We start from the raw sequence: 8,850 nt of genomic DNA, 5'->3' as shown, positions 1-8,850 counted from the left end.
TAACCCTCCAGCAGCCCCGTGTCCCGGCGAGTTTCCATGGCGCTCCTACTGAAGACGTCGACGACTGGCTTGAACAGTTTGAACGTGTGTCCACCTTTAATCAGTGGAGTTCTGCCATGAAGCTGCGCAACGTATACTTCGCGCTGGAAGACGGCGCCAAAACCTGGTACGAGAACCGGGAGACCGGTCTTCAAAGCTGGGATGCCTTCCGCCAGCAGCTGCGCGATACGTTTTCCAGCCCCGACCGCCGCGACCGAGCGCGCCGCCTCCTGGAAGCCCGTATCCAAAAGCCCAACGAGAGCGTCGCCATGTTTGCCGAAGACGTGACCCGTCTTTGTCGGCGGGCTGATCCCGACATGACGGAGGCCGCGAAGTTGCGCCACCTGATGCAGGGCGTAAAAGAACATCTTTTCGCTGGTTTGGTGCGGAATACCCCCCAGACCGTTGCCGACTTCATCAGTGAAGCAACCCTCATTGAGCGAGCCCTCCAGCAGCGTTCCCGACGAAACGAGTCTGCGTACGTTCAGCCCTTCAGCTCAGTGGCCGCTTCGTGCAGCGCCAGTGAACATTCCTCTTTGCGAGAGTTGATCCGAGACGTAGTTCGCGAGGAGCTCCGGAAACTCCACATCATCTCGCCTGATCCCACACCCGCTGCCCTCACTGAAGTCGTGCGCGAGGAGATCCGGCAAGCGTTTGCACCGCCTCAGTTGCTGCCCGAGCCACGCCCTCTGAGTTATGCAGCAGCTGTCCGTCAGCCCGCGGTGCCTCCCGCGCAGCCTATCCCGTTCGACTCGCAGCCGCCGTCCGTACTGCCGCCACCCTCCTACCAGCGGCCACCGCAGCAGTGACTCGCCATGCAACCACCGGTCCGGAAGGCCGACATCTGGCGCACTCCTCGTCAGCGGCCGCTCTGCTTCCACTGCGGGGAAGCCGGCCACCTGTATCGACGCTGCCCCTACCGTGAACTCGGGCTTCAGGGATTTTCACGTCACGCCCCGCGCCCACGGTTCGGTGAGCGACCTCGGGAAATCGAGGAATACCTTGCTGCCCAGCAGACTTCACCGAACGGTCGCCAACGGTCACCTTCTCCCGTCCGCTACTCGTCACCTAGCCGTCGTACTTTCAGCGATACGCTGAGGGGGCGGTCGCCAAGCCCACGCCGGGGAAACTGAAGGCGGCGACCTCAGGGGGGCAGGTTGCTGAAAAACGAAACCGACGTCCCGAAGACCCCCCCGTGACGACGCAGCGTGATTCCGTGACAGCGACGCCGCCGCAGCGTGATTCCGTGACTCGGAGCTTCCCTCATACCGATGACACAGCTAGCGCCGACCTTCCCGTGCTTGTTGACGGGCACCCAGTGACTGCTTTAGTAGATACAGGAGCAGACTTCTCAATAATCAGCAAGAATTTCGCGGATCGGCTCGCAAAAGTTCGGACTGAATGGCCTGGACCCCAAATTCGTACTGCTGGTGGCCACCTTATGACACCTTTAGGGCGTTGCACTGCACGAGTCACCATTGCCGACTCCGTGTTTGTTGCGGTTTTCGTTATTCTTCCCAACTGTTGCAAGGACCTCATCCTCGGCCTTGACTTCTTACGACAGCATGGTGCCGTCATTAACGTTCCTCGCCGTTTGGTCACGTTTTCACCGCCTGCACCGACTTCCGCAGACGCCGAACGACGCCACGCACCTTTGCGCATCCTTGACGCGGATGTAACCGTGCCGCCACGCTCATGTACTTTCGTTACCGTCAGGTGCGACGACCAGTCCAGTGCTGCAGGGGTGGCCGAACAGAACACTGAGCTGCTGCTCCATCACGGCGTCTGTGTTGCCCGCGGTATCGTCCATCCGACCAACGGCCTCGCGGATGTACTCCTTACCAACTTCGGCAATGAGCGACAACGCATCGCTAAAGGGACCACGGTCGCCTACTTGGAAGATTTCGCCGAAACTTCTGATTGCATCGCGCTCCAGACCGGGACATCTGCCAGCCGACCGGCCCAATTCGCCCTCGATGTGAACCCCGCTCTATCACCTACCGAGAAGGACCGACTTGTATGGCTGCTCTCTCAGTTTCAAGACTGTTTCTCGTCTGCCTCAGCGGTCAAGCAGACGCCCCTCACCAAGCACCGCATAATAACCGACGAACGTATCCGACCAGTCCGACAGAACCCATACCGAGTGTCACCGCGGGAACGCGAAGTCATCGCTCAGCAGGTAGACGAAATGCTGAATGACGGTGTCATACAGCCATCGAGGAGTCCCTGGGCTTCACCTGTCGTCTTGGTTAAGAAGAAAGACGGCAGTCTGAGATTCTGTGTTGACTACCGCAAACTCAACCAGGTCACAAAAAAAGACGTCTACCCGCTACCACGCATTGATGACTCCTTGGACCGGCTGCGCCATGCGCGCTACTTCTCCTCGCTCGATCTCAAAAGCGGTTATTGGCAGATCGAAGTAGACGAACGGGACCGTGAGAAGACTGCGTTTGTCACGCCGGATGGACTATACGAGTTCAAGGTCCTACCGTTTGGATTGTGCTCCGCTCCAGCGACATTCCAGCGAATGATGGACGCAGTCTTATCCGGCCTTAAATGGCAAACTTGTTTAGTATATCTGGACGACGTTATTGTGTTTTCCCCAACGTTCGAGGAACACCTCCAACGCCTTTCCACCGTGCTACGGGCTATAAGATCTGCCGGCCTCACGTTAAAACCTGAAAAGTGCCACTTCGGTTACGAAGAGCTCCTGTTCCTGGGCCACGTCGTCAGCCGTCGAGGTGTTCAGCCCGATCCCGCCAAAACTGCAGCCGTCGCCAACTTCCCTACTCCATCCGACAAGAAGACAGTCCGGCGTTTTTTGGGACTCTGCGCCTATTACCGCCGATTCATTGCAAACTTTTCACGAATTGCTGCCCCGTTGACGCGTCTCACCCGAGATGATGTCACCTTCGCCTGGACAGACGAACAGCAAAAGGCATTCGATGAATTACGGCACCGCTTGCAAACAACGCCTGTGCTTGCCCACTTCGATGCCCATGCCGAGACCCTGGTTCACACGGATGCAAGCAACGTAGGCCTCGGCGCTGTGCTCGTACAGTGGCAGGATGGCGCTGAGCGAGTCATCGCGTACGCTAGCCGGACTTTGTCTCGTGCTGAAACCAATTATTCCACCACCGAGAAAGAGTGCCTCGCTGTTGTCTGGGCAGTGATGAAATTTCGCCCGTATCTTTATGGCCGCCGCTTCCAGGTCGTCAGCGACCATCATTCTCTTTGCTGGTTGACGAACTTGCGCGATCCCTCCGGACGCCTTGCACGTTGGAGTTTACGTCTACAAGAGTTCGACATGACCATCGTGTATAAGTCCGGACGCCAGCACAACGACGCCGACTGCTTGTCCCGTTCTCCTATCCATTCGACGAACGAAGACGAAGAGCCCGACTTCCCTCTTATCGCAACTGTCGACGCAGTCACTGTTTCGCAGCGCCAACGTGAGGACCCGGGACTCGCTCCACTCATCGACTTCCTGAAAGCGCGTACTACGGAAGTACCCCGTCCCTTCGCCAGAACGCACTCCTCGTTTTGTCTCCTAAACGACGTGCTCTACAAGATCAACTTTTCTCCCACGGGAAGGGATTATCTCCTCGTCGTGCCAGACACTCTCCGCGACGAAGTCTTGCAGGCATGTCATGATGAGCCCACCGCCGGTCATCTCGGCTATGCTCGAACTTTGGCTCGCATTCAAAAGCGTTTTTACTGGCCCAAACTTGCGGCGGCAGTGCGCCACTATGTACGAACGTGCCACGATTGCCAGCGACGGAAAATACCGTCTGTAAGGCCAGCTGGTTTACTGCAGCCTGTCCAAGTGCCCAGACTTCCATTCGAGCAGGTTGGCATGGACTTGTTGGGCCCTTTTCCAACTTCCTCCTCGGGCAACCGGTGGATAATAGTCGCTACCGATTACCTCACGCGCTATGCTGAAACAAAGGCCCTCGCACGAGGCACGGCAGCCGAAGCAGCGAAATTTTTCATCGAGCGCATCGTACTCAGGCACGGCGCCCCGTCAGTTGTCATAACGGACCGAGGCACAGCTTTCACGGCCAAGCTGCTGGAATCCGTCATGCAGCTGAGTGGCACTACCCACCGTAAATCCACCGCCTACCATCCACAGACGAATGGCCTGACCGAACGTCTCAACAAAACTCTCGCCGACATGCTATGTACGTGGACGTTGAACATCGGTCTTGGGATGACATCCTACCGTACGTCACATTCGCGTACAATACGGCACAACAAGAGACAACGCGCATGACGCCCTTCTCTCTGTTGTATGGCCGCGAGGTGTCCACCATGCTAGAGGCCATGTTGCCCCATGACGGTCGTGACTCCGAAGCTGGTACCGAGGACTTTACTCAGCGCGCCGAAGAAGCACGGCAGCTTGCGCGACTGCGCATCCGGAACCAGCAAGGCCGAGACGCTCGGCGTTACAATCACCGCCACCGAGTAGTGACTTTCGAACCGGACGACATGGTGTGGGTGTGGACTCCGATTCGACGCCGAGGGCTTTCCGAGAAACTGCTAAAGCAGTACTTCGGTCCGTACAGAGTGGTCCGTCAGCTCAGTGACGTCACATACGAACTTCTTCCAGACGGCTCTTCTACTTCTCATCGCCGCCAGCAGAAGCCCGAAGTCGTCCACGTCGTGCGAATGAAGCCGTACTTTTCGCGCGAGCACCGCTAGCAGCCTACCGCCACGCCATAACCACGTGCTTCTTGTGACCGTTCATTTTCTCACCATCCTTGCTTACGAACTGCTTATTTTCTGCCATGTTCTTGTGAACTGTTTTTCTTACCTTCTTTTCTTGCGCATGCATCGGGCCGATGTTTTTTTTTTTTTTTTTTAGGGAGGGGGGTAATGCCACGTTTCCACAAGCAGCCACTAGGCGGCTGCTCTTCGCAAGTCGCGTGCACCGCCGAGTGAAAGAAGAAGAAGATCGGTTCCGGCTTCCTCTGGGTGCTCTTGGCTTGTTCTCCGGTGCCGTCCACGTCAACCATTAAAGCCTTTCGGTTACGAGCCCCAACGGCTACGTAACAATATTATATATACCGTATTTACACGATTGTAATTTGTAAGTCGACCTATTTTCAAAATTTGAAAATCCGAAGTGGGGGGGTCGACTTGAAATCGAAACCAATGCATCGCACTATAAATAAAGGCGAGACAAACGAGATATCAGCGTGGTTGCATTTTTGCTGCGCGGCTCCGCCGCATCGCTTCTGGTGCTGGCCTTGAGCAGCTGATGTCAACGCGCAGAACCGGCATCCCCACCCCGCGCGAGGCGGCCGGCCGATGGTGGCTGTCGATAAGCAGCAAACCAGCACCAACCCACTTCCCGCACGTGGCCGCAGATTGCGCATGCTGATAAGCGGCGGCTGCCCGAAACGCATTCGCGTTCTACTCTTAATAGGCGTCGTCCAAGTATATATTTTTTTTCTGTTTACTTTCAACCACGCACTCGGCGCCCAAGGGAGCTCCCTTGCTGCAAGGGAGCCCCCCAACTACTGAAGCTAGGAAGAACTGCTGTTCCAATTGTGGCGGCACCCCCACTCGGAACCGCAGCGGCGCCAGGGAGTGTCGGTAGCAGACGGAAGAGCCGACGCCGCTCGCGCGCAGTTTCTCTTTGGCTCTGACGCATTCGACTACTGCCGGCCGCGTTTCACAAGTTTTTAATGTAGTTCTTCGCCATTCGTCATTTGTGCTTTAGGTCTGGTAAGCGACCGGCGCTCGTTCACGGCTATGTTCAAGATGTCTCTCATGCTTTATGCCGAAGAAGCGAACTGCGCGCCGGGCTGCAAGTTCGACTTTCGCACTGAGTGATACAGGAGTGGCAGCTACAACGAGGCAAAATTTTCAGCTGTGCCACGCGATGTCATGATGTGGCTGTTTGGGAGGTGCAGGATTTCGCTGCATGACGATGTTAGAACGACGAGCTGTGGGACCGCAGCATCGATCACGACGGCAGCGCTATAGCGAAGACGATGGCGCAAATGTGGACGAGTAGTCCAGTGACTAATACTTTTTTTTTTTGGAATGTGGGCACTCCCGCGTGCGGCAGCCGATAGCGGCTGGTGATAAGCGGAGGCCACAGGATATTACTAAGGGCCAAGTTTAAATGACCTGCAAGTTTGTTTGTTTTTTCAGAACTGTGATGTGGGGGGTCGACTTATAATCGTAAATACGGTATATATGCACTAGTAAACGTATGATTACAACAACCAACTAGCCCAACTGAGAGCCTAGCTTAACAGTTACGTGTACAAGTTTGTAATCTGCCCTGTCTACTCACATATAGGTTAGCCTGCTTTATTATTATTGCACTCTCCAAACCTGGGGCTCGATCAATATGCAAATCGCGTGTCCCAGGCGAGGCGCAAACCCAGCTGCAAGTGCAGAATAGGAACAAGGGTGACAACGAAGGAAGCGATGCTTGCGGAAGACTTGCCAGCTAGCATTCTGCCTTACAGCCTTCTAAACTATGGCAGTAGCTTCCACTATTACGGCGAAAAAGTTTCACAAGCCTGTTATTTTTTAAGACAGCCGCGCAAAAAAATAGTGCTGGCTGTGGCCTCGTCGGAAAAACTAAACTTCTCCCAGTCGCTCAGCCATGCCCCATGGTGGTTATACCCTTACCGAACATCGCTGACTTGCATGCGCAGGCGAAGAAAAATTGCGCGGCAGCATCAGAGAGGGTATAGTCAAGCTTTCCACTTACCCGCTGAGATCTACTGGCGACGTTGCGCATGCTGAAGGTGTCTGCCGAACTTGAATAGAGTGAAATAGAGTGAAATGAAGGCTTTCATGCCTCGCTTATTCTATTGTGCGGTCTTCGGGACATGAGTTGCTGAATTTACACCCAGTGCAAGCAAGAACTCAGCGCAAATTCTTGCGCAGCCATGCTGTCTCTGTTGCGAATTTCTCACAGCGCTGCCACATTTGCGATCAGTGACACACGCTGTGGCGACTAGCTGGTGTCGGCTCGTAGCTAGTTGGTCGACCTAAAAGAAGTTATAAGTTTTCGGTTTCAGTTCCAGAAGTTAAGGGGTTGACCTATACGACGTATCAACCAATGTGCAAGTAAATGCGTACAGTACTTTAATGAATGTGGGCTTAAAGAAAAACGCCGTGTACACGTACGGAGCGGGCCTGGTATTCACATCAAATGTCGCGCGTTACAAAACTCAGCTGCGAGTCATTTCACAACTCCAGACACTTCTCTATCCGTAGAAACCCATGCAGGAGCGGAACAAATACAGTAGAACCCCGCTGTTACGTTCCTCACTGCTGCGTTTTCCCGGCTGTTACGTCGTTTTCTTCGGGTCCCGGCGTAGCTTCCATAGGATCCAATGTATTGGGAACCCCGCTGTTACGTCGTAGCCGAGGAAACGATCCCGCATGATACGTCGCAACCGGGCTCCCCGAACCCGCCCGGGCAATGCGCGCCAACCGCCATTTTGATTTTTGACGAGTCTTGGCCAGCCTTGGCTACGGAACTGGCTGCAAGCCGCACGCGAGTTGGAGAGGCCGCCGCTAGATGGCTATCTGCCTCGCGAACGCTGTGGAGGAGGCCGTAGGCGCAGTGGAGGAGGCCGAAGGCGCAGATTTTATGTGCAAATTCTGCGTATTAGGTGCACGCCTGGACAGGGCTGAACAGGCGAACAGCGAACTAGTGCTAAGGATGGATGCTCTAGAAACAGAGTTACAGATAGAGAGGGCAGAGAAGCGTAAGCTTCAAGTACAGCTATCTCAGATCGAGTCAAAAACGGCTGACACCGCCATTGGAAGCCACAATGGCGGGCATTCCAGCGCCAGCCACGTGGATGGGGCTTGCACTGGCATGGACAGCGAGGGGCCAGTAGGTCAGACATGTTCAGGCAGGAACAGCTATGCACAGGTGGCAGCTGGGAATTCGAGAGGCGGTACTGAGAAGGGGTCCGGGCTACTTCCAGGAAATGAGGGCACAGTCGCTGATAAGAGGCAGCGAGATCCGGAAGTTAGGAGGGAGTGGCAGAGTACCCTAGTGCTTATCGCTGGTGACTCAAACATGGGGCGCTGCAAAAGAGCTATTCTGGACCGGGTGAAGGGTGATAGGCGGGTAGCAGTCGGGGTGTTTCCAGGAAAGACAATGGACGATGTCCTGACAGCGACTAAAAGTGAACTTTCCGAGAAGGCTGCAAGGCGTAACTTGGTAGTGGTAGCGGCGGGGCTAAATGATGTCCTGAATGGTAACGCCGCACAAGTAGGGAAAACATTAGCTGAGGGAGTTGACGGTATAAGGGCGATAGCACAGCAAGCGCAGATCGTGGTGTGTACAGTGCCTGAGGTACAGGGAAGGAATGCAGAGGTTGCTAAAGACGTTGTGAATCTTAATCGCGAGATAAGGCAGTTAGGCCTCGAGAAAGGCTTTGAGGTGGTAGAAATAAACAAGGAAGTGCACAGGGCAGGTTCGGGCAGAGACTTTGGACGAGATGGCATCCATTTCAGTGGAAGGGTAGGAGAAGAGATAGGCAGGCGCCTGGGAGGCCGAGCGGTAGCTTTTTTAGGGGGTCCACGGTGGCTCAGGGCGTAGGTGTAGGTAGAAGCGATGTAAATGTAACAATGGCGGCTGATCCCAACAAAATGGCCACTAGGAGGCCCAGAAAGAAAACTACGAAAAAGAAATTTAACGCCAGGATCAGTTACATAAACATGCAAGGGGGTAGAAAGAGAGCGAAATGGCTAGAAATAGAACAGCAGTTAAAGGACGAAGCAGTAGGTGTGTACGCTCTATGCGAGACACATCTGAGGGATCTA

At 54.9% G+C, this 8,850-nt stretch overlaps 1 protein-coding gene across 1 annotated transcript in view; it reads right to left on the bottom strand.

Annotated features, from left to right (window-relative positions):
• Positions 1-8,850, bottom strand: part of LOC149342566 (integrator complex subunit 14-like) — a 40,021-nt gene that overhangs the window by 18,422 nt on the left and 12,749 nt on the right. The window lies entirely within an intron of this gene.

This window comes from Amblyomma mixtum, chromosome 5 (assembly GCF_055824585.1).
Source record: "Amblyomma mixtum isolate Tamu chromosome 5, ASM5582458v1, whole genome shotgun sequence".
Lineage (NCBI taxonomy): Eukaryota > Metazoa > Arthropoda > Arachnida > Ixodida > Ixodidae > Amblyomma > Amblyomma mixtum.
Note: the sequence above shows the minus strand (reverse complement) of the source record. Positions and strands in the feature narration are given on the sequence as shown.